This window comes from Theropithecus gelada, chromosome 4 (genome assembly GCF_003255815.1).
Source record: "Theropithecus gelada isolate Dixy chromosome 4, Tgel_1.0, whole genome shotgun sequence".
NCBI classification, from domain to species: Eukaryota; Metazoa; Chordata; class Mammalia; order Primates; family Cercopithecidae; genus Theropithecus; species Theropithecus gelada.
Genome location: NC_037671.1, coordinates 54,547,735 through 54,568,528, shown reverse-complemented (window position 1 = coordinate 54,568,528; position 20,794 = coordinate 54,547,735). Strand labels below are relative to the sequence as shown.

At 44.2% G+C, this 20,794-nt stretch overlaps 1 protein-coding gene across 1 annotated transcript in view; it reads right to left on the bottom strand.

Moving 5' to 3' along the window:
- The window catches only part of PAQR8 (progestin and adipoQ receptor family member 8), a 43,516-nt gene extending 37,732 nt beyond the window's left edge, over positions 1 to 5,784 (bottom strand). The window contains exon 1 of the mRNA XM_025383742.1: positions 5,660 to 5,784. The gene's annotated coding sequence lies outside the window, so the exon portion shown is untranslated. The remainder of the gene's footprint in view (positions 1 to 5,659) is intronic.
- Positions 5,785 to 20,794: the final 15,010 nt, after the last annotated feature.

Genomic DNA, 20,794 nt, shown 5'->3' with positions numbered 1-20,794 from the left:
AAAAAAAAAAAAAAAAAAAAAAAAGCACAGTCTTTGGATTTTGATCTAGATCTACTAACCAGTCATGATACTAAGAGTTGACACTTATTGCGATCCTTCTGTGTGCTGAGCATTTCTTTTTTTTTTGTTTGTTTGTTTTGAGACGGAGTCTGGCTCTGTCGCCCAGGCTGGAGTGCAGTGGCCGGATCTCAGCTCACTGCAAGCTCCGCCTTCCGGGTTCACGCCATTCTCCTGCCTCAGCCTCCCGAGTAGCTGGGACTACAGGCGCCCGCCACCTTGCCCGGCTAGTTTTTGTACTTTTTTTAGTAGAGACGGGGTTTCACCGTGTTAGCCAAGATGGTCTCGATCTCCTGACCTCGTGATCCGCCCGTCTCGGCCTCCCAAAGTGCTGGGATTACAGGCTGGAGCCACCGCGCCCGGCCATATGCTAAGCATTTCATACACACTCTAATTCACATCTCTTCAGATATGCATTCGATGGATACTCAGATTAAGTAACACACCCAGGGTGGCACAGTTAAGAAATGGTGATGTCAGGGTGCTAATGCAGGTTTATTTTTACTCCAAATCCCATGCTCTAGCCAAGGACTTCTCAGCACTACTGATATTTTGAACCAGATAATTATTCGTTGTGAGGGGCTGTCCTGTGCATTATAGTATGGTTAGCAGCATCTCTGGACTCCACTCATTAGATGCCAGTAACATCCCTCCCCCTCCAGTTACGACAATCAAAAATGTCTCCAGACATCACCAAATTTCATCGTCTGGGGGAAAGAGGGGCAAATTCACCACCCCCTTCTCCCCATTAAGAATCACAGCTCCAGGCCGGGCGCGGTGGCTTACGCCTGTAATCCCAGCACTTTGGGAGGCTAAGACGGGCAGATCACAAGGTCAGGAGCTCAAGACTAGCCTGACCAACATGGTGAAACCCCATCTCTACCAAAAATACAAAAATTAGCTGGGCTGGTGGTACGTGCCTGTAATCCCAGCTACTCAGGAGGCTGAGGCAGGAGAATTGCTTGAACCTGGGAGATGGAGGTTGCAGTGAGCCGAGATCGCGCCATTGCACTCCAGCCTGGGTGACGGAGCAAGACTCTGTCTCAAAATAATCATCATCATCACAGCTCCAGTCTAAGCCACAATGTATATTGTTTCCTTGTCCTTTCCAAGTACATAAACCGCTACTCAGAAGACAGAGCAAGAACCAAACACAACATTCCAGGAAAGTTTGGTAAAGCAATAATACCACCCTATCCTACAGATATATAACTTTGTAATTAACTAATTATAGCTATTATCTCCTTTTATGGCCTCTGAGTGCATATCGGGATCTAATTTTGAAAGAGTTAATCCACCTCAAAAATATGAACACTATTGAGAGATCCACCTATTTACCTGTCTTTGAGAAATTGAGAGAAAAGATCATGTAGTAAAATCCATATTAATTCTTAGCTCCACAGGCCATTAGGAGAAGAAACTTTTGTTCATGCATCATTGTAAGAGAGCACATGATGTGAAAGAACTTCTGAAGGGCAAAGCCTGTGTCTCAAGCCTCTCCATCTCCAGCACTTGCTTGCCTACAACAGAGAATTCTCACTAAATGGTCAACATTTCATGAAACATTAACTATTTCATAGCAGCCCCTAATCATCTGATTAAAATTAAGATGAAACTTTCCCATCTTTCTAATATATGGATGTATGTATATTACATAACACTTATAAACTTGAAAAAAAAACTAGTGTTGACATTTACAGAAGAGCTGAGATTTCAGTGCCAGGCTATTCTTCCCTATTGTTTAAAAAACACAGCAGAGCAAAACTCACATTTGGAATGAAGGGAATGTTTACCAGAATCATCTCTTTCAATACATGCCAAGAGAACTGTAGCTGTTTCGTTAGAATAATATTTTCATTGGATGAAGGAAAAAAAATTAGAGGAGAGGCTTTTAAACTTTTTTGAGATTTGCCTTACCACGCCAAACTGTTATACCTAATATACAATCATAACAGGAATGCTCATTTTAAAAAATCTGAATTCAAAAGAAAGTAACTGGGAGCACTGACCCCATTTATTTGGAGTCTGTATTTCCTCATTTCTGAATAAATAAAAAGTAAGTAGTTGTGGCTGCTTTTAAAGGTTACTCTTTAAAAATTCTTAAAAGACCACCCTTTAAAAACTCTTAAAAGAACAGGAGGGCAAAAACCAAAATGTTCTATTTGTAGTTAGTTGCAAAACCTAACTGAAGGGAATATCATTACCTGGGAAATGATAAATTTCCACATGGCTTCAAAGGAATTTTAACATAAGACTATCAATAAATAATATTCCTAACAAGAATAGCTAGACTCTATTGTGCACTCATGTGTTGGGCACCGAACTCAAGTGTTCTACATGCATCAATGCTATTTCATCTTCATCACAGCCCCATGAGGTACATGCTCATTGATATCTTCATTTTAAGGTAAGAAAACTGAGGCCAAAAGAGATGAAACTTGCCCCCAAACCACAGCTAGATCAAGATTCAAGCTGTGGTTGTGTGAAGCTTTATGCTATACAACCTGAAAAAAAAAATGCGGATTTTAAAAAGGGATATGTTCAGTTCATTTTTTATACAGTGTGCCATGAAATCTCAAAGTTGAAATTAATTTTCAGAAATCATTCTCTTCCCTTTACTTCTGTAGATCCTTTCACATCAAAAATCAAGCACCAGGCATTACCTACAGCTGGGGCAAATGGCTTTCTGGGTACCTCTTTTTTTGGTGAGACAACAAGTCTTTTGTATTTCTGTTTTGCTTTCTGTAAAAATCCACAATGACGGAGACTGCCTAGTAACAAATATCAGAAGGGGAAAAGAAAGGCTTACTTTTTCTAGCCCAATATGCCATAAGCTATAACAATAAAGTGACAGGACCAATTACTTTACACACATACCAGAGCATAAACACCAAAATGAAGGTTGTCCTTCAAAGTAGTTAAGTTTTTGAGGAGTTAAATGTTATACTCAAAATTTCCACTGTGGAGATGATGGGAGCCCCTAACCCCGGTGTTGTTCAGGGACCGACTGTAATTCCTTCCAATCCTAAATACACACTCCATGCCATTACTGAATGCCCCTTTTAGAACTGCTGGTCCTTCAAGAGAATTTTCATTATTTTAATGAGCATACTTCTTACCGACAACCTCGATTCCCCACCTCGGAAGCCCAAGTTGGCCCTGCACAGTGCCTGGCTGTTTCCCAGCTGAAGAAGGTTTGCCATCGCTGAGGCAATCAGGAAATGTGTTGCAAACTCCGAAGGCAACTCCAAAGCAGGAGCTCCAAAATTATTCTCAGTAGTGACAGCATCACTAGAATTAGTACACAGCTTGCCAAGAGCAGGCTTTTGAAGGGGAGAAATACTGATTTGAATGTATAAATACTGGCATATTTATTTTAACATTTGGATAAAGAACTGGAAGCATCAGCAAGTGTTACGTCCAAGTGAATAAGTACACTGCTGCAGGAATGATAATGCAGATTTTGATGCAAGGTCCTGACCACTCAGTAAGGTATACACACACCCTTAATGGAAACATGTTTGTCCTGAAATTATTCTTGTAAAATGAATAAATCGCTTTCTATCCTGTTAACTTGCATAACTATTAAATATTTCCTTTTCATGAATTGAGAAACAGACCCAACAAATGCTAGTTGCCAAAATAATCCTTGTTTCTCCAATGAAGCTCAAATCTCAGTGTGTGTCAGAAGATGGACCTATATGCACCAGAAGGAAATCTGGTGCACACACACCCGCAAAGAAAAGAAAAACCCAGGTATCTTTCAATAGATATATCCACTTAATAAGATTCCTCTACCCTGGGTCTTCTAGAATTGGTTGTTACGCCAAATAACTGAACTAATTACCATACATAATTAACAATACAAGATGGGTTAATGTAAGATAGTCAACATTTAACTAATAATTGAAGGACATACACCCAAGGACAAACAACAGAAATAAAAAAAACAAAAACAAAAAACAAAAGCCATGCCTTGGTCCTTTGTTTTTAGATACACACTTGGATACTCATCCACTGAGGTCCTAAGCAGTCTGGCTCCCTTCCAGTTGACCTGGTCAAGGGTGCAGCAGCTCAGGGCTGGGTACACGCTGTGGATGATCTTAACAGGGTAGTCAAGGGCAGTCCACCTTCCATGCAGGAAACACCTATTAACTTCACTAACAGGAGTCTTCACTGACAAGCAAATACTCCCAAACTGCACAATACTCTCATGTTTAACTCGACTGGAATGCAGTGCGTTTGTGGGCATTGTTTGGTGTGTGTATGGGTTGTGGATTTTCCTCGTTTTTACGCAGAAACAGCTTCTCACAGAGTACTGGAACAAGTAGTACACACGTGGGTCTAAAAATCACATATACGGTGTGTTACATGAGTTATCCCTAAGGCGCGCACACACACACAGGTAGATATTACCTGTACATTTGAAATCTCACTCCATAACTATTCTTTTTAGCCTAGGCTCTTCTCTTCGGGTTTGTGGACAAAATCATTTCTAACCCAGCTAAGAAATATGGGATGCAACTTAGGTCAAGACAATGAGTCTGCCAAGGCCCCTGTACCTCCCGCTAGTCTGCCAGTGCCTGGCGCACCTACAGCTGCACAGGAAGCTGCGGTGCCCGGCTGCCTCCAGGTCCCCGCACCGGGTCGGCGAGGTGCAGCAGCCCCCCAAACCCAGGCTCCGAATATTCCCCAAGCGCGTTGAGTGCGAGGTCCCCACCCGCCCCGATATGCCCGGTGTTGCTGCCTAGAGTAGATTCCCTTTCGAGTTGTCTACGACCCTGTTCCACCGAGGGCGCTTCGTTCCCATAGCCGAGACAGACGCTTCCAGCGTTCTAGCCCCACCAGCCACCTCCGACACCCCACCGCGGCGTTCCCATCCCGCCAAGCCCCAGCATCTGCCCATTAGCCAGCTGCCGGCGGTTCTCATCACAACTCCGCTCCTCGCGCCAACCCTCTCACCCTCTCAGAGAAGCCCCCTCCATCTTTACCGGGCGAAAGCACATGCCTAGCCCCACCCTACTCTTTCCGGGGTTCCCCTACCTCGGGCTCCCCATCCTCGGGCTCCCCCTCCCACCCCGGGCTTCCTCCCCTTCGCACTCCCCTCCCGGGTTCCGTTCCCCTCCGCCCTGCGGAGGGCGCCCCAAAAATGCGGACAGGGCGCCCCTCGTTCCGCCCTGTCGGACTCCCCCATGTCGCGGTCCTGAATCTCCCGCCCTATGGGCTCAGGCTTCCCAACATCGCGGTCCCCACACCCCCGCCAGCTCTCCAGGCTCGGGCTCCATGACATCCCAACATCGTAGTCCTGGCCACCCCCCTACAGCCGTTCAGAGCTCCAGGGCTCCCCAACATCCTAACCCGTCGTCCCCCCTCTTCCGGGCTTGGATTCTGAGACTCAACATAGGGGCCCTAAACTCCGGCCCCTGGCCTCAGGTTCCCAACGCTGCGGCTCTGGACCTCCCCTCCGAGCTCGGGGTACGAGGACTCCCCAAAATCACGATCCTGACGTCCCCGCCTCCCGAGCTCGGGCCCCGGGGCTCCCCGACCTCGCGGTCCCGATACCCAACTCAACCCGCTCCGCGCCTCCCGCGGCGGGACTCACCGGCAGGGGCGGCGGCCGAGACCGTGCGCGCAGCCCAGCCCGGCCCAGCCCGCACTCCCGCCTCGGGTTCCCGGCCACTAGCTTCCCGCAGGCGGCTGCGACCGCGGCGGGCTCGGCTTGGGGGAGCGGCCGGGAGGAGGAGATCGCCGGGGGCGGGTGACGCCCGGCTCCGCCCCTTCCCAACCCGGGGGCGGGATGCGCAGACCCGCGCGCTCCGCCGCTGCCCGCGCCGCTGCCGCCGCTGCGAGGAAGTTGACTGACGCCGCTTCCTTCCACCCAGGACGCAGACCCTCGCAGTCCCTGGTAGCTGCAAAAAAAGCGGACTTTGAGACAGGGACGCCTTAACCGCCCTCGTATTCTTTCCAAGAATTCACCTCCCAGGGGGCCATTTCCAAAGTCCCTCGGGAAGGGCAGAAAACAATAACAAACTTCATCTGCGCTGTCAAGACTGATTTAAATCCTGGCCTTCTCTCTCACCACTCTCGGGTGAACGTTCAGGGTCATGCCCATGATATAAATAATGTGATGACATACTACGGAGGCCCTTGCAGACACTTCCACACCCCTAAGATACACCCGCCCAAGACTCGTGCCTCTCCCATGACTACATCACACAGACACATCTGACACTGCCCTGCAGAGGATGCCTCTTCTACCCTGTGCCCTCAATCCCCAGCCCTCGTGAGTCCTAGCAATAGCGACCCACACACGCAATCTATTGGGGGTGGAATGGGGGGGTCGTGGATTCCACCTCACGACTTGCTCCTCACCCACAACGTTCTCTGTATTTTACCATGAGAAAAGGATAGTTAAGAAGTTGGATGATCAATTAACAAATCAAGTTGGCTTTGCTTTTAAAAAGCCTTCTTCACTATCTGGAGAAAAGGCCTGGGAAGATGGCCTGCTTACTGTAAGATTTTATGGTCTGCTTACTGTAAGATTTTCTCAGATGGCCTAATTCTGGTCTGCTTACTGTAAGATTTTCTCAGGCCTAATTCTGGTCTGCTGGTTCCCAAAACTTCTCTTATACCACCGTGTTTCAGTGACATGTCGCACAACATCTCGCATTTGTACAATGTTTCTCTTTTTCAAAACATTTTAGCCATGTGATGGTTCACACCTGTAATCCCAGCACTTTGGGAAGCCAAAGTGGGCGGATTGCTTAAGTCCAGGAGTTCAAGACCAGCCTGGGCAAAAAGGTGAGACCCTTTCTCTGCCAAAAATACAAAAATGAGATGGGTGTGGTGGCACACACCTGTAGTCCCAGCTTCTTATTCTCAGGCAAACATTATGAAGCAAAGAAAGTAGGTAATCTCAGCAGGATTATTTCAGTTCCGTAAATGAAGACATTTAGACTCTGAGCAGTTACATGGCAGGTTTGAAGCTGAGTCAGAGCCAGGAAAGAGCCCAGGGGCCTGTCTTCAGAGCCACTGCTCTCCCCAGGGAATCATAGTCCAGCACTTACTTATAGGTGGATACTAGTGGAAATATCACACGAAGTCTTTGGCAGCTTTGCTCCCTCCATCTCTTCTTCACCCCAAAGATGTCAGGGAACTCTCCTTATCCTCAAAAACCTATAATAGGCCAGAGGTCACAGCTGTACAACAGGGCTTATTGAGAGGGGGTGAAAACTCCTTCCACTTTGGGCCACTCTAGAAACAAAATTACAGGTTAGCAAATCTAAAAGCCTATCTACAGCCTTCATCCAACTAATGTGAGCTGTCAGCCAGGAGCTGATGAGCCTCCAAAATGCTTTGCTGATTGTTTTGGCAGTGTTTTTCTCCCTAAGAGTTACTCCATGTGGAATGTGAAGAAGTTTTAAAAGAAGACTAACAAGTCTTCCAATTCTTTCTCAATGGTAAATGTTGCTTTCTTGCCCTTTATCCAAAAGGCAGATGTGAACGTGCATGTAAAGTGTAATGGGTGTCAGGCATTGTTATCTGTGCATGAGGCAGTTCTGTTTGCAAGTGACGCTGTCCAGAGTCACTAGATAAGAATGGTGGTTCTCATCCTTCATGCCTTTTAAAACTACCTTGGTCTCATGCTAGCTAGCTTCTTTTATTTTCTACTGTGAGGTAATGGCCTACTTCCATTTGGGCAGTAAAAGTGATGTTTTGGTAACACTGAAAAAAGTCCTAGGGTGACCTGGCTATTTTTGAATTATAATAAAAGTCTGTTGGGTCCCTCATAAAAGACAGTTAGGATGGCCTGTGGTATATGGAAATTCACAGCCAACTTTCCTCTATGTAATAATCCCATCTGGCAACAAAATTTTGACCTGAGATTTTTCCAAAACCTGGAAACAGCCAAGATCTTGGATATTGCAGTATTTCCTTAACAAGGAGAATGCTAAACTGCTAATCCAGTCAACATGTATCAGACCTAATTCCCTTTCAGATTGCCCTTGAAAGCCGCAGAGACAGGCAATATGCAAAATGATGAAAGAAATAGATAAGATTAAAGAGCTATTTTTGTCCCAATCTCTATAAAATAATTTGATCTATTTTACATTGGATACATACCACACTGACACTGTTTTTATAAACCTTCCACTTTGTGTTTACATAGTATCACTTTTCCAAGGAGCTCAAAGTACGTTTGATGACATCATATTACTCAACTTCATACATTTATATGAAGTAGGAAAGGGGTAAAAACTGGTAGTCTTGGCCGGGCGCGGTGGCTCAAGCCTGTAATCCCAGCACTTTGGGAGGCCGAGACGGGTGGATCACGAGGTCAGGAGATCGAGACCATCCTGGCTAACACGGTGAAACCCCCTCTCTACTAAAAAATACAAAAAACTAGCCGGGCGAGGTGGCGAGCGCCTGTAGTCCCAGCTACTCGGGAGGCTGAGGCAGGAGAATGGCGTGAACCCGGGAGGCGGAGCTTGCAGTGAGCTGAGATCCGGCCACTGCACTCCAGCCTGGGCGACAGAGCGAGACTCCGTCTCAAAAAAAAAAAAAAAAAAAAAAAAAAAACTGGTAGTCTTATTGTAACACGGAGAAATGGAAGCGTGAAATAGTTAAAACCACTTGCCTGGAACATTCTGGTATACATACCAGTTTATATTAAAAGTAGACCTATTTGTGAAAACTGCTACAGTGAAGAATTATTTAAAAGCTCTACTATTTTTGTTTTCTTTTTACATCTTATGAAAGGACTGAGGACTATTAATTTCTTCACTATCTTGGCAGAGAAAAGAAGAGGCACTTTGCACAGTGGTTAAAAGTGTGGCCTTGGGAGTGAGAGCCTTCTTCAATAGATAACTTAACTTTTCTTCTTCCTTCTTTTTTTTTTTTTTTTTTTTTTTTGAGACAGTCTCACTCTGTGCCCCAGGCTGGAGTGCAGTGGCATGATCTCGGCTCACTGCAGCCTTGGCCTCTCGGTACCTCAGCCTCCCGAGTATCTGGAATTACAGGCACGCACCACCACGCCCGGCTAATTTTTTGTATTTTTGGTAGAGATGCGGTTTTGCCATGTTGGTCCCAAAGTGCTGGGATTACAGGCATGAGCCACCATGCCTGACTGGTAACTTAACTTTTCTATGCTTCAGGATCCTTATCTCTAACACAAAAATAATAACTGTACCCACATATCATACAATGAAGGCCTATTAAATGGGTGAAAAGACAATGACTTCATTTAAGTGGGTTTTTTTTTGAGATGGAGTTTTGCTCTTGTTGCCCAGGCTGGAGTACAATGGCACGATCTCGACTCACTACAACCTCCACCTCCCGGGTTCAAGCAATTCTCCTGCCTTAACCTCCTGAGTAGCTGGGATTACAGGCGCCCGCCACCATGCCTCACTGGTTTTTTTTGGTTTTTTTTTTTTTTTGGATTTTTAGTAGAGACGGGGTTTCACCATGTTGGGCAGGCTGGTCTTGAACTCCTGACCTCAGGTGATCCACCCTCTTCAGCCTCCCAAAGTGCTGGGATTACAGGCGTGAGCCACCGTGCCCAGCTTAAGTGGTTGTTTATGGAATCTTTGTTTCAATATTTTCTACTTGCAGCAAAGATATACTATCCCAGTGGACTACACAGGAAGAATTTGGGAAAACTTGAATATCTGTATTTTTTTACCGTAAAGTCAAATCCATCATTCCTTGACATTCCATGATCAGATAGCCATCCATACTTACTGTTTCTATTTAGATCCCCTGCCAAATGGCCAACTGGGAAAAGTAACCACGATACTAATTTCACACACAGGATGCTAAAGAACTGCAATTGAGTCAGATTAAAAATAAAAATCGTGATTTTCTTGTACTGTCTGTCTATTTTATCTCATTTAATGGTGGAATGGTAGGGGCTCACTAAAGCTAATTTGATTTTCATTAGGAATTGCTCATGTCATTTTTCCCTTTTGTTTGTTTATAATAATAACAATTCAGGGAGCAAATAAATTAACCCATGCAGACAAAAAAAAGAAGATGTACAAATTGCTCCTGGGCCCTCAGTAAGCCCTGGGCACATGTGAGATTTTGAGGCCTTATATCTGATCTCTCATTCTCTAAGGTAACTAGTTCCTAGTTGAAGAGTTTCAGATGGCAAACTATAAGAATAAATGATAAAAGGACTGAGCAGGAAGCTTTAATATTATTATTATTTTAAAAGTCTTATCTAATATATTTATTTTTAAATTTTTAATCGATACTAATAATTGTAGGTATTTATGAGGTACATGTAAATTTTGACATATGCATACAATATGTAATGTAATGATCAAATCAGGGTATTTAGGGTACCCATCACCTCAAACATCTATTTTTTTAAAAATATTTTTAAATTAATTTTTAATTTCAATTTACTTTTTGTTTTCATTTTTTTGAGACAGGGTCTCACGCTGTCTCCAGGGCTGGAGTGTAGTGGCACGATCATAGCTCACTGCAGCCTCAACCTCCTGGGCTCAGGTGATCCCCCCCACCTCGGCCTCTCAAGTAGCTGGGACTACAGGTGTACACCACCACGCCTGACTAATTTTTTGTATTTTTTTGTAGAGACCGGGTTTCATGATGTTCCCCAGGCTGGTCTCAAACTCTCAGGCTCAAGCGATCCTCCTGCTGTGGCCTCCCACAATGCTGGGATTATAGTGTGAGCCACCATTATCACTTATTGGTGTTGGGAACACTTCAAATATTCTCTTACAGCTGTTTTGAAATATATAATAAATTGTTGTTAATTATAGTCACTCTACTGTACTATTGAACACTGGAACTCACTCCTTCTACCTAACTGTATGTTTGTGCTTATTAACCAACCTCTCTTCAATTCCCCTTCCCTTTCCAGCCCCTGGTAACCATTATTCTACTCTGTACCTCCATGAAATCAACTTTTTAAGTTCCCACACATGAGTGAAATCATATGGTATTTGTCTCTCTGTGCCTGGTTTATTATACTTAACATAATGACCTCTAGTTCCATCTATGTTGGTACAAAGGATTTCACTTTTTATGGCTGAATAGTATTAATAAAATAATATGAATTCCTAAAGTCCAACAACATTTGATGTGTGTAAATGTTTGTTTTAACACCTGTTCCTAAATAAAACCCTGATTTAGGAAATACAGTGTATAATTGGATTGTGGTAATTTAACAGCAAATAAAGGTTTGGATATCAAAGCATGAGGCCTTTCCTTATTCTCCAGCAGAAATTTGCAACTAAAAAGCCTTAGGGTAAATGGACTTGGTTTCCCTCCTCTTTAAAGGGTCTGACAATTTTGTTTCTTCCATCCGCTTTGCTTCTGATTCTCAGTCATTTTATTCTGGGGCAGAGAGGGAGATGGGCAATTCCTGAGTACTGGGAAAATCAGAAAGATTGAATTTCAGACTGATACCAAAAGTTTCGAGAAGTAAACATTTTTTCTTTTCTTTTCTTTTCTTTTTTCTTTTCTTTTTTTTTTTTTTTTTTTTTTCGAGACAGGGTTTCACTCTGTCACCAGGCTGATGTGCAGTGGTGCAATCTCAGCTCACTACAACCTCTGCCTCCCAGGCTCAAGTAATTCTCCTGCCTCGGCCTCCCAAGCAGCCGAGATTACAGGCACCCGCCACCATACCCAGCTAATTTTTGTATTTTTAGTAGAGACGGGGTTTCACCATGTTGGCCAGGCTGGTCTTGAACTCCTGACTTCAAATGATCCACCCACCTCAGCCTCTCATAGTGCTGGGATTACAGGCGTGAGCCACTGTGCCCAGCCAGAAGTAAACACCTTTCACTCTGCCCAACTTCAATTCAATTTGGACTGTGTTCTAAAAGATTTTGGAGAGAAATTTCTCAGGCTTAGGACTAGAAAAGGAAAGCCATGTGAACTCACCCAGGATGAAAAACTGAGGCTTGAACCTCTGGACTTTGCCACACCCCAGTTGGTATACTCATAGCAGCCTGGAAGTGGACAACTCCCTATAGCTCATTTCAATCTCTCACCTATCATCTAAGTTAGGTTAATGAGCAAAGGCACAGACCCTCCTCTGTTGGACAGCTGGGGGTCAAAATCCCAGGAAGTGATAGAGTGTCCTGTCCACAGCTCTTCAGCTGAAGCCTTTCTCAGGGATACTTATCTTGGCTCTCTCTTTCTTTAAATAGGATGGCACGGTGAAAATGGCAGTATTGGACAAGATGAGTAGCAACTGCATTATTCACGCTTGAATCTGGCTTGGTTTCAGGGTTTAATGATCTAAAAAGAAAAAAAAAAAAATCAATGCAACAATTAACCAGTTTAATTCAGCTTGTGTTTACTGAGTCTGTTTTCACTACAGAGGAGTAAGTCAGGGGGCCAGAACTCGCTGTCCATGTGTCCATCTGGAAGGCCTCAGGATAGATGAGACCTGGGCTATATCTCAGCCCAGACTGCAGGGCAGGGCAGATAGATTGGGGTCCTTTCCAGTCCATATTTGTACCCCTGGGGACAGGCCACTGGATGTTGGGCCAAGTTTAAAGTTGTGATTTGAGTCAAGGGTGACTTCTGGTCTGATGGAAATAGCATCTTGAGCTGACCTCTCTTGTGATACTTTCATTTTGCAAGTCTCTTTTTACTTCTTTGGCTCCTCTGCTAGACTGTAAGCTCCTACGGAGAGAGGTTTGTATACATGATAATCATTGCCCTACCCATATGACATAGCAAATAGTATGTGTTCAACATATATTTGTTAAGTGTATGAACCAAATAATGTAAATTGTTGGCACATTGAGAATCCACTTAGTCCAGGAGTCTATCATCATTTACTGTAGAACCCTTAGAGAAGGCTAGAATGACCTACAAATGTACCAGAAGGGGAAAACGTGCCCCAGGGGTGGAAACAAGGAGGACAAGAAGAAGCAGTTAAGGAGAAGCATGTATTCCAATTTGAAAGGAAGGGAGAGAGAAAGGAAACGAATGAGCAGGAGTTAATTCTGGTCCCAGCAGGCGGTGCTACAGTAATGGACTGCTCAGTTTTTTAAATTGTCAAATTGAATTAAACTGAAGTAAACTGGCCAGGCATGGTGGCTCACGCCTGTAATCCCAGCACTTTGAGAGGCCAAGGCGGGTGGAGCACAATGTCAGGAGTTCGAGACCAGCCTGACCAACATGGTGAAACCCCGTCTCTACTAAAAACACAAAAAATTCGCCTGGTGCGGTGGGGCACACCTGTAATTCCAGCTCCTCAGGAGGCTGAGGCAGGAGAATCACCTGAACCCAGGAGGCGGAGGTTGAAGCAAGCCGAGACCGCACCACTGCACTCTAGCCTGGGCAACAGAGTGAGACTCTGTCTCAAAAAACAAACAAAAAACTGAAGTAAACTGAGTTGCAAGAATTTGACATACTGAAGAAGTATCCTGAATAGTTCAAACTAAAGTAAAATTCTCCTTTGTTCTCTCTCTCAATTAAATTAATCTGATTATCCTTCCCACTAGCCTGGGATCCTCCAGCCCTGAGGACATCTGGGAAGAACCCTGGAAGCTACTCTGAGTGTGAAAGCCAGGTTTATTGGGTCTTTCTCCCTCAACGTTCCTTATAGCCTCCAAAAATCATCTGATAGCCTGGGGATTTTGACCAGAGACTTCAAATCCTGGCAATGTCAACGGGAAGTTCCAGCAGGAGGCTTACAAAGCAAGTATTCCCTGCAATAAGGAATGATGACTGAGGACTGACTAAATTAACTAGGGTCTATGCATGATGTGGAATACTGTGCAGTCTTCAAAACTAACATAGACTGTATGGCACAGAGAAATACGCAGTCTGTGGTTCTTTGGTTTAGTAAAACAGAGCAGATTATAGTGCAGTGGATCCTTTTTTTTTTTTTCCTTTGAGACAGTCTCACTCTGTCACACAGGCTGGAGTGCAGTGGCACGATCTCAGTTCACTGCAGTCTCCACCTCTTGGGTTCAAGCGATTCACCTGCCCCAGCCTCCTAAGTAGCTAGAATTACAGGAGTGTGCCACTATGCCTGGCTAATTTTTGTATTTTTAGTAGAGATGGAGTTTCACCATGTTAGCCAGGCTGTTCTTGAACTCCTGACCTCAGGTGATCCACCTGCCTTGGCCTCCCATAGTGCTGGGATTAGAGGTGTGAGCCACCATGCCCAGCCAAGTGATCCTTTTTTTTTTTTAAGAAGATATACTGTACATGCACTGCAAAAAAAGAAAAAAATAAAGAAAAGAGAAAGAAGCTACATTTATAATATTTCCAGGAGAACATTTAAAAATTTTTTCAATATTTTCCAAATATTATTTATAAAATAAATACATACATAAATGGCTGTCACTAATTGCTCCGTATGTACATACAATTCTAATGGGCTATAATTAGTTGTAGATTATTATAGAACAAAAATACAGCAAAGTTAATTATAGCAATTGTGATGGTGATGTGTGGGGTGCTTTGTGAGCACCCTGTGCTTCTGAGCTCATAACAACAACAAATATAATATTTATTCTCTTTTAAATTAGATGTTAAAAGAGGTAACCTGCTACAGGCAACCAAAAACTGTCAGAGTCAGTTCATCATCTGTGGTACAGCAGGCATGGGTGGCAGGGAGGTCAGTCTTGGCGTGCTCAGACTTCCAGGAACCTGAGATTCTTGGAGGGGACACTAAATGTAATAGGCAATAAGCCCCCTTTTAACAGCCACTAATGGACACATCTGGTCCTTTGACTAGCAACGTTGGATCTGAGCAGTCTGCCTTCCACCTATGCGTCTCTTTAATGGTGCATTTGACATCTCTTGTCCCCTCTATTAAATCAGGACTGGAAAAGAATTGTGCCCGCAGATCCAATTCTATTGAGATTGAGTCCAGCCAATGCTGCAGCAGGATGAGACCTGGCTGCTTTAAATCTCTCTCTCTTTCTCTTTGGACAAATCCAATTAGCCCTGATCACTCCACATTTCTGACAAGGGGTCAAAAAATTGTTTAGGTCAAAAGGGAAGCACCTTATTACAATGCCATGAAGACACTAAATAAAATTGAGTCTGGGGACAAAGGGGACACATGGCTATTGCTCGATATGCAATGTTCTGTTATTAATTATTTCATCCATTCAGAATATATTTATTGAAAACCACCTAGGTGCTAAAAGCACTTTGCTAAGATCTCAGGACAAAGAAATGAACATGATGCAATCTTCACTTTCTGATCTAGTGGAGAAGACATATTTAAAGAACTGATGACAATGCAGTGTTACAAGGACTACAAGAAAGGTACACTAGATGCTATGAAAAAAAAAAAACAGAAAAGTGGTACCTAGCTCTCTAGTTACCAAGCTTTTTAGTGTTGGGAGGGTCAGCAAAAGTTAGGATGAGTCATGAAGGCTGAGACTAATAAGCAGACAGGAGGGAAGGAAAGCATTCCAGGCTAAGGAATAGCAGGTGCAAAAGCACGGAGGCATACAGCAGCACGACACTTGCAGGAAAAAAAAATATGGGTGCAACCCCCGCTTATACCCCTCAGCATGAAAGAGAGAGATATACAGTCCGTGACCAAACAGTTTGACTGTTAGTCACTTCATCACACACATGGAGTATAAAAGAAAGTAAACACAGTTCTTTACTTTGGGTTCCCATGGCATGCTTTGACTCATATAAAATCCTCAGGGGAATAGATATTCAGGAGCAGCTCCTCTTCCTAGTTCACTCACCCTACCAGTTCCTCTAACTAGCACCAAGATTTAGTATCAACTTTCGCAGTGGCTATGTGGTCAGCACCTTGTGTAAGCAAGGGCAGGAGAGTCATCTCTCCTCTGGGCTCTCTGCTTCCTCTCTCCTTCCCCATTTCTTTGGCCCATTTAAACTTTTTCATTCCCTCCACTCCCTGCTCTGCCCAGTGTTGTCGCTGTCCTCCCCCTCCTCCTCCTCCTCCTTCTTTCTTCCTCTTCGTCCTCTTGTCCTTCCCTTTCCCCTTCCTTCTCTTCTCTTCTCTCTCTCTTTTTTTTGTTTTGTTTTGTTTTGTTTTGTTTTGTTTAGAGATAGGGTCTCTTTCTGTTGCCCAGGCTGGGGTGCGGTGGTACGATCATAGCTCACTACAGCCTTGAACTCCTGGGCTCAAGGAGTCCTCCTGCCTCAGTCTCTCAAGTAGCTAGGACTACAGGCACATACTAGCACATCTGGTTAACTTTTTGTACAAATGGAGTCACCATATGTTGCCCAGGCTGGGCTAAAACTCCTGGCCTCAAACAAGCCTCCTAAAGTGCTGGGATTATAAGTGTGAACCACTGCACCTAGCCTCTTCTTATGTTCAGTCTTAGGTACATTTTAAGTCACTCAATTTCATCCACTGCTGCTACTGGACTGGGTCAGGAGTTTCAAATCAAGTAGGTGGGGAGATAGAGCCCATGAACTGGCCTTAGGCTCAAATATCTGAAAAAGATCATCAGGACTTTCATGTGGTCTAGGTTAGCCACCTGATAACTTAGGATATTAGAAAATCCGTCAACTTCTCTGCCTTAGAGAGCATTCTCAGCTTGGTGATGTGCAAACCATGGATCCTGGGAAAGGTTAAAGACAAAGAAAATCTATCCTACCGAATGGGAGGAACCATCGCAAGGTATGAGACTGGAGAAGTAAGCAGGGATCACATTTTGAAGGACTTTGCATATCCTGAGAAGGAACTTGAACTACACAATGATTCTCCACCAGAGCGGGGGAAGAGGGGTAAACCCCCTTCATGTCCTCAAGCTCTATTGATGTGGACCTCTGCTCTGATGGCAGCAAGTTATAGCCCAAGGTGCTGGGTTGCTTGCTATAGGAGATAAAAAATTATGAGCAGGGGGCCAGACACGGTGGTTCACGCCTGTAATCCCAGCACTTTGGGAGGCCGAGGCAGGTGGATCATGAGGTCAGGACATCGAAACCACCCTGGCTAACACGGTAAAAACCCTGTCTCTACTAAAAATACAAAAAATAAGCCAGGCGCAGTGGCGGGCGCCTGTAGTCCCAGCTACTCAGGAGGCTGAGGCAGGAGAATGGCCTGAACCCGGGAGGCGGAGCTTGCAGTGAGCTGAGATCGCGCCACTACACTCCAGCCTGGGCAACAGAGCGAGACTCCGTCTCAAAAAAAAAAAATTATAAGCACGGAATTCACATGAAGAGATATTTTGTTTTTGAAAAATCTTGCTGGCAGCAGTGTGGGAGAAGGATCTGAGACTTAGCAAGGCTCCAGGCATGAGAAACTGGGACAAGGACACTGGTTAGAAAGCAGCTGTAGGTGCGAGATGCTAAGAGCTTGAAGGAAGGCAAGGTTATTGTGGCTGAAGAGGAAACACCAGATCCAAGAGGTATTTATAATTAAAGGCAAAGTCAGTAGTATTTGGTGGCTAATTATAGGTAGGAAGCTGGATTCTATGCTGTGCATTCATATAGCTTTCCATATTTTCCATATTGTAGTTTTTCATCTATGTTGGAATTTCTTATTAAAGTCTTCTCCATGACAGCTAAAACCATGTGAATCTTGTTCACAGCTATGCTCCCAGGACAAAGCACACTGCCTGATAGATACAAGTCTTCTAAAAAGTTAGCTAAATGTATCAACAAACAAATGAATAAATGAGATGAAGTACCTGCACATAGAAGGCCTAAGTGACTGGTGGTTAGGGGAAATTGCCAAATAACAGAGGAAGTAGAGGAGGAAAAGGAGATTTGATTCAAAAATTGCAGTTTCATTTTTGTCATGTTTTGTTTGAGGTATCTATGGGGTCACCAGGGAAAATATTCAGCTGCAACTGAAGACTCGGGGGAGTTTTGGTCTGGTATGATAGATTAGGAGGTTGTCAGTGGACATTCATAGCACCGGTATAGGTAGGACAAGTACAGGTATAGAGAGTAAAAAAAGAGGACAAATGACAAATATTTCTTTTTTTTTTTTTTTTTTTGAGACGGAGTCTCACTCTGTCGCCCAGGCTGGAGTGCAGTGGCGCGATCTCAGCTTACTGTAACCTCTGCTATAGGTTGCACACAGGTGTGTTACACACAGGTGTGTGCAGCCACTCCCGGCTAATTTTTTGTATTTTTAGTAGAGATGGGGTTTCACCGTGTTAGCCAGGATGGTCTTGATCTCCTGACCTTGTGATCCGCCTGCCTCAGCCTCCCAAAGTGCTGGGATTATAGGTGTGAGCCACTGCGCCCAGCCCAAATAAGTTCTTTCTTTTTTTTGAGACGGAGTTTCGCTCTTGTTGCCCAGGCTGGAGTGCAATGGCACAATTTCGGCTCACCGCAACCTCGGCCTCCCAGGTTCAAGCAATTCTACCACCTCAGCCTTCCGAGTAGCTGTGATTACAGGCATGTGCCACTACAGCTGGCTAATTTTGTATTTTCAGTAGAGACGGGGTTTCCCGTGTTGGTCAGGCTGATCTCGAACTCCCGACCTCAGGTGATCCACCGCCTTGGCCTCCCAAAAATGCTGGGATTACAGGCATAAGCCACCATGCCCAGCCTCTTTTTTTTTTGTATTTAGTAGAGACAGGGTTCCACCATGTTAGTCAGGCTGATCACGAACTCCTCACCACAGGTGATCCATGTGCCTCGGCCTCTGAAAGTACTGGGATTACAGGTGTGTGCCACCACGCCCAGCCCAAAGAAGTTATTTCTGACCAGAAGGCTGGCAAATTATTTTGGTTTTGTCACTTTTTATTTCTATGAAGTTATAATTCGCACACCATAAAATTCACCTTTCTTTTTTCTTTTTAGAGACAGAGTCTCACTCTGTCACCCAGGCTGGAGTACAGTGGCACAATCGCAGCTCGCTGCAGCTTTGATATCTGGGGCTCAAGGAATCCTCCCCTCTTAGCCTCATGAGTACCTAGAACTAGAGGTGCACACTACCACACCTAGCTAATTTGTTCACACAGATGAAGTCTTGCTGTGTTAACCAGGCTGGTCTCAAACTCCTGTGTCAAGTGATCCTCCCGCCTTGGCCTCCTAAAGTGCTGAGATTACAGGCATGAGCCACCATGCCCAGCCAAAATTCACCATTTTTTAAGCATCTAATTAAGTGGGTTTTGGTATAATTAGAAGGTTGTACAATGGTCACCATTATCTAATTCCAGAATATTTTCGTCATCCTCAAAAGAAATCCCACATCCATTAGTAGTCACTCCACATTCCCTGTTCCCCCTAGTTCCTGGCAACCACTAATTATGTTTCTGTGTCTGTGAGTTTGCCTATTCTGGATATTTCATACAAATGGAATCATATGATATGTGGCTTTTGTGTCTGTCTTTTTCCACTTAGCGTAACGTTTTCAAGGTTCATCCATGTTGTAGGATGCATCCGTACTTTATTCAGAAGACTGGTGTTTAACTTTTAGCAAAAGTTTTTGCATTCCCATCCTTGACTTAGAAGGCTCTCCCAGACCTTTAGAGTACATTCTTCAAAATCCAAATGGAGGAATGTCTCTTTATTAACCCAGAGAATTTGGAAAATCTTTATGCTGAAAGGAGCTGTATAAAGCATCCTCAGCCACTCCCTGAAGGCGTCCCTGACTAGTCTAGCCACAGGAAACTCTTTTCTGACTCCTAGGGCACTCGCTGTGTAGACTATACAATTAAATGCCTGGTTCTGTAAATGTTCACTGTGTCTGACTTTTCCAATCAGAGTGAAAACTTCTGGGGGCAGAGTGTAAGAGACATCTCATGCTGTATTTTTCCTTTATTGTTCGCAATACTTAGCACACTATTGTATGGAACTCTTACCTATAATCAAATAAAAACCAAAATGGCACTTAATCCCTCTATTGCTAAAAAGTTTCCAGGGACATTGTTACTTCATTTTTTAAAAGGGTTGACTGCTTCTTTCTTATACTCTGTAATGTACTCTGGGATTCTTTCTTTCTTTTTCGAGACTGAGTCTCGCTCTGTCGCCCAGCCTGGAGTGCAGTTGTGAGATCTCGGCTCACTGCAAGCTCTGCCTCCCGGGTTCATGCCATTCTCCTGCCTCAGCATCCCAAATACCTGGGACTACAGATGCCCACCACCATGCCCGGCTAATTTTTTGTTTTTTTAGTAGAGATGGGGTTTCACTATGTTAGTCAGGATGGTCTCGATCTCCTGATCTTGTGATCCACCGCCTCCGCCTCCCAAAGTGCTGGGATTACAGGCATGAGCCACCATGCCCGGCCTGGATTCTTTCTTATACTCTTGGATTAACTACTCAATTCACAACAATTATTCTCCATTTTCTGAAAATTGGTCCTCATTTTTCCTCATCCCAGGCTGGTATTTAGCTAGAATGCCCTGGTCTGGCTCTGGAACCAGTGGATTGTTAATGGCTTGTGTCCATCCTCAATGATTCTGCCCATACTATACCAATTGTTAAAACTGTGAATATCCCTCCCATGCCACCATCCACATAGTAATATCAATAGGATCCCAGCCTTGTCACAGTTAGATTGTCCAAGTAAGTTTACCTGACCCAAACTTTGCCAATTAGATCCCCTTCATGAGGAATTTGGATTAGGTTCATCCTTGCTATGTAATATTTTGAACAAGAACAAAAAAAAGTAAAGTCAGGAGATGCTGGCAGCATGCTAACTGGAAAACCAGGTGAAGTTTGTCTCAGCAGATGATAGAGATAAGAGAGGGAAATAGTCCTAAAGAGAAGAGTAGCTACAAGAGATGAATCTAAAGTCTTAGGGGCATTCGAGCCCCTGCTTCCATTCATTCTGGCAAGCTGG